A 5,648-nucleotide genomic window follows, 5' to 3' on the forward strand; every position below is an offset into this window, starting at 1 on the left:
AGGGAGGGAGGACGAGAGGGATCGAATGAAGGAGGGAGGGAGAGAGGACGAGAGGGATCGAATGAAGGAGGGAGGGAGGGAGAGAGGACGAGAGGGATCGAATGAAGGAGAGAGGGAGGGAGCGAGGACGAGAGGGATCGAATGAAGGAGAGAGGGAGGGAGAGGGAGGGAGAGGGATCGAAGGAGGGAGGGAGGGAGAGAGAACGAGAGGGATCGAAGGAGGGAGGGAGGGAGGACGAGAGGGATCGAATGAAGGAGGGAGGGAGGGAGAGGGAGGGAGAGAGGGATCGAATGAAGGAGGGAGGGAGGGAGGGAGAGAGGACGAGAGGGATCGAATGAAGGAGGGAGGGAGGGAGAGAGGACGAGAGGGATGGAATGAAGGAGAGAGGGAGGGAGAGGGAGGGAGAGGGATCGAAGGAGGGAGGGAGGGAGAGAGAACGAGAGGGATCGAAGGAGGGAGGGAGGGAGGACGAGAGGGATCGAATGAAGGAGGGAGGGAGGGAGAGGGAGGGAGAGAGGGATCGAAGGAGGGAGGGAGGGAGAGAGAACGAGAGGGATCGAAGGAGGGAGGGAGGGAGGGAGGACGAGAGGGATCGAATGAAGGAGGGAGGGAGGGAGAGAGGACGAGAGGGATCGAATGAAGGAGAGAGGGAGGGAGAGAGGACGAGAGGGATCGAATGAAGGAGAGAGGGAGGGAGAGGGATCGATTTCAGGAGGGAGGGAGGGAGAGAGGACGAGAGGGATCGATTGAAGGAGGGAATGGAGGGAGAGAGGACGAGAGGGATCGAATGAAGGAGAGAGGGAGGGAGAGGGGACGAGAGGGATCGATTGAAGGAGGGAGGGAGGGAGAGAGGACGAGAGGGATCGAATGAAGGAGGGAGGGAGGGATCGAAGGAGGTAAGGGAGGGAGAGAGGACGAGAGGGATCGAATGAGGGAGGGAGGGAGGACGAGAGGCATCAAATGAAGGAGGGAGGGAGAGAGGACGAGAGGGATCGAATGAAGGAGGGAGGGAGGGAGAGAGAACGAGAGGGATCGAATGAAGGAGAGAGGGAGGGAGAGAGGACGAGAGGGATCGAAGGAGGTAAGGGAGGGAGAGAGGACGAGAGGGATCGAATGAAGGAGGGAGGGAGGGAGGACGAGAGGGATCGAATGAAGGAGAGAGGGAGGGAGAGAGGACGAGAGGGATCGAATGAAGGAGGGAGGGAGGGAGGGAGGACGAGAGGGATCGAATGAAGGAGGGAGGGAGGGAGAGAGGACGAGAGGGATCGAATGAAGGAGAGAGGGATGGAGAGAGGACGAGAGGGATTGAAGGAAGGAGGGAGGGATAGAGGACGAGAGGGATCGAAGGAGGTAAGGGAGGGAGAGAGGACGAGAGGGATCGAATGAAGGAGAGAGGGAGGGAGGGAGAGAGGATGAGAGGGATCGAATGAAGGAGGGAGGGAGGGAGAGGGGACGAGAGGGATCGATTGAAGGAGGGAGGGAGAGAGGACGAGAGGGATCGAATGAAGGAGAGAGGGAGGGAGAGAGGACGAGAGGGATTGAAGGAAGGAGGGAGGGAGAGAGGACGAGAGGGATCGAAGGATGTAAGGGAGGGAGAGAGGACGAGAGGGTTCGAAGGAGGTAAGGGAGGGAGAGAGGGATCGAAGGATGGAGGGAGGGAGAGAGAGAACGAGAGGGATCGAAGGAGGGAGGGAGGGAGAGAGAACGAGAGGGATTGAAGGAGGGAGGGAGGGAGGGAGGGAGGACGAGAGGGATCGAATGAAGGAGGGAGGGAGGGAGGGAGAGAGGACGAGAGGGATCGAATGAAGGAGGGAGAGAGGACGAGAGGGATCGAATGAAGGAGAGAGGGAGGGAGAGGGAGGGAGAGGGATCGAAGGAGGGAGGGAGGGAGAGAGAACGAGAGGGATCGAAGGAGGGAGGGAGGGAGGACGAGAGGGATCGAATGAAGGAGGGAGGGAGGGAGAGGGAGGGAGAGAGGGATCAAAGGAGGGAGGGAGGGAGAGAGAACGAGAGGGATCGAAGGAGGGAGGGAGGGAGGGAGGGAGGGAGGGAGGGAGGGAGGGAGGGAGGGAGGGAGGGAGGGAGGGAGGGAGGGAGGGAGGGAGGACGAGAGGGATCGAATGAAGGAGGGAGGGAGAGAGGACGAGAGGGATCGAATGAAGGAGGGAGGGAGGGAGAGAGGACGAGAGGGATCGAATGAAGGAGAGAGGGAGGGAGCGAGGACGAGAGGGATCGAATGAAGGAGAGAGGGAGGGAGAGGGAGGGAGAGGGATCGAAGGAGGGAGGGAGGGAGAGAGAACGAGAGGGATCGAAGGAGGGAGGGAGGGAGGACGAGAGGGATCGAATGAAGGAGGGAGGGAGGGAGAGGGAGGGAGAGAGGGATCGAATGAAGGAGGGAGGGAGGGAGGGAGAGAGGACGAGAGGGATCGAATGAAGGAGGGAGGGAGGGAGAGAGGACGAGAGGGATGGAATGAAGGAGAGAGGGAGGGAGAGGGGAGGGAGAGGGATCGAAGGAGGGAGGGAGGGAGAGAGAACGAGAGGGATCGAAGGAGGGAGGGAGGGAGAGAGAACGAGAGGGATCGAAGGAGGGAGGGAGGGAGGGAGGACGAGAGGGATCGAATGAAGGAGGGAGGGAGAGAGGACGAGAGGGATCGAATGAAGGAGGGAGGGAGGGAGAGAGGACGAGAGGGATCGAATGAAGGAGAGAGGGAGGGAGAGAGGACGGGAGGGATTGAAGGAAGGAGGGAGGGAGAGAGGACGAGAGGGATCGAAGGATGTAAGGGAGGGAGAGAGGACCAGAGGGTTCGAAGGAGGTAAGGGAGGGAGAGAGGGATCGAAGGATGGAGGGAGGGAGAGAGAACGAGAGGGATCGAAGGAGGGAGGGAGAGAGGGATCGAAGGAGGGAGGGAGGGAGAGAGAACGAGAGGGATCGAAGGAGGGAGGGAGGGAGGGAGGGAGGACGAGAGGGATCGAATGAAGGAGGGAGGGAGGGAGGGAGAGAGGACGAGAGGGATCGAATGAAGGAGGGAGAGAGGACGAGAGGGATCGAATGAAGGAGAGAGGGAGGGAGAGGGAGGGAGAGGGATCGAAGGAGGGAGGGAGGGAGAGAGAACGAGAGGGATCGAAGGAGGGAGGGAGGGAGGACGAGAGGGATCGAATGAAGGAGGGAGGGAGGGAGAGGGAGGGAGAGAGGGATCAAAGGAGGGAGGGAGGGAGAGAGAACGAGAGGGATCGAAGGAGGGAGGGAGGGAGGGAGGGAGGGAGGGAGGACGAGAGGGATCGAATGAAGGAGGGAGGGAGAGAGGACGAGAGGGATCGAATGAAGGAGGGAGGGAGGGAGAGAGGACGAGAGGGATCGAATGAAGGAGAGAGGGAGGGAGCGAGGACGAGAGGGATCGAATGAAGGAGAGAGGGAGGGAGAGGGAGGGAGAGGGATCGAAGGAGGGAGGGAGGGAGAGAGAACGAGAGGGATCGAAGGAGGGAGGGAGGGAGGACGAGAGGGATCGAATGAAGGAGGGAGGGAGGGAGAGGGAGGGAGAGAGGGATCGAATGAAGGAGGGAGGGAGGGAGGGAGAGAGGACGAGAGGGATCGAATGAAGGAGGGAGGGAGAGAGGGAGAGAGGACGAGAGGGATGGAATGAAGGAGAGAGGGAGGGAGAGGGAGGGAGAGGGATCGAAGGAGGGAGGGAGGGAGAGAGAACGAGAGGGATCGAAGGAGGGAGGGAGGGAGAGAGAACGAGAGGGATCGAGGGAGGGAGGGGAGGACGAGAGGGATCGAATGAAGGAGGGAGGGAGAGAGGACGAGAGGGATCGAATGAAGGAGGGAGGGAGGGAGAGAGGACGAGAGGGATCGAATGAAGGAGAGAGGGAGGGAGAGAGGACGAGAGGGATCGAATGAAGGAGAGAGGGAGGGAGAGGGAGGGAGAGGGATCGATTGAAGGAGGGAGGGAGGGAGAGAGGACGAGAGGGATCGAAGGAGGAGAGAGTGTAGAGCTAGCTTGGTTCACTCCATGACTCAGAAATAGACAGTGCTCTCCATCTCTCTCAATTCAATTCAAGGGGCTTTATTGGCATGTTATGTTAACATTGCCAAAGCAAGTGAAGTAGATAATAAACAAAAGTGAAATAAACAACACAAATTAATGGTAAACATTACACTCACAGACTAAAATATATTAACGATGTGAAAATAGTTAGTCCCTCCCTCCCTCCCTCCTCTCTCTCTCTCTCTCTCTCTCTCTCTCTCTCTCTCTCTCTCTCTCTCTCTCTCTCTCTCTCTCTCTCTGTCTCTCTCTCTCTCTGTGTCTCTCTCTATCTCTCTCTCTGTCTCTCTGTCTCTGTCTCTGTCTCTCTCTCTCTCTCTCTCTCTCTCTCTCCTTCATGGAGGTTTAGCGTACTGAGTAACACCTAGTGTCTTAAATAAGTTGTTCTCACCAGCTAGCAGGTAAAAGAACAGTTATGGGTGATTTATAAGGGAGAGCCTCAGGCCGCACTGCTGTGGATTCATATGAATATGTCTCAGCCTGTTTAGTTTCACTCAATAACACAGGGAACACTACCTACGTGTGGATACACAAGTGTATTGGAAAATAAACCCAATTGTTATTAAGGATGACTTTTGTTTGCAACATGCTATTGTTTGTTGCGTTGTCAAACACATTGCTTACTTTAAGTTCAGCATTAATCATCTCAATTGCTAGTTATTTTTTATGTCATTCACACTGCAGTTAGCTGGCTTGTTATCTCAGTGAGCTCTCAATGTGAGTGAGGAGAGTCACGTCTGTTGTTATTGTGAGTGAGGAGAGTCACGTCTGTTGTCATTGTGAGTAGTCAGGTCTGCTGTCAATGTGAGGAGAGTAGAGTCAGGTCTGTTGTCATTGTGAGTAGAGTCAGGTCTGTTGTCATTGTGAGTGAGTATAGTCAGGTCTGTTGTAATTGTGAGTGAGTAGAGTCAGGTCTGTTGTCATTGTGAGTGAGTAGAGTCAGGTCTGTTGTCATTGTGAGTAGAGTCAGGTCTGTTGTCATTGTGAGTGAGTAGAGTCAGGTCTGTTGTCATTGTGAGTGAGTAGAGTCAGGTCTGTTGTCATTGTGAGTGAGTAGAGTCAGGTCTGTTGTCATTGTGAGTGAGTAGAGTCAGGTCTGTTGTCATTGTGAGTGAGTAGAGTCAGGTCTGTTGTCATTGTGAGTGAGTAGAGTCAGGTCTGTTGTAATTGTGTGTGAGTAGAGTCAGGTCTGTTGTCATTGTGAGTGAGTAGAGTCAGGTCTGTTGTCATTGTGAGTGAGTAGAGTCAGGTCTGTTGTCATTGTGAGTGAGTAGAGTCAGGTCTGTTGTAATTGTGTGTGAGTAGAGTCAGGTCTGTTGTAATTGTGAGTGAGTAGAGTCAGGTCTGTTGTCATTGTGAGTGAGTAGAGTCAGGTCTGTTGTAGAGTCCGTGGGGAAAGTGCCGTTTTCTCTCAGCTCTCTGTCAATAAACAAAAATATCACTTTAATTAACGTCCAATAGAAGTGAGATCCATGGTTTAGGTCCAGTCATAGATGTACTTTACAAGGTTTGACAGGTCGATGTACTTTACAAGGTTTGACAGGTCGATGTACTTTACAAGGTTTGACAGGTCGATGTACTTTACAAGGTTTGACAGGTCGACG

Source organism: Oncorhynchus kisutch, linkage group LG15 (assembly GCF_002021735.2).
Source record: "Oncorhynchus kisutch isolate 150728-3 linkage group LG15, Okis_V2, whole genome shotgun sequence".
Taxonomy (NCBI): Eukaryota; Metazoa; Chordata; class Actinopteri; order Salmoniformes; family Salmonidae; genus Oncorhynchus; species Oncorhynchus kisutch.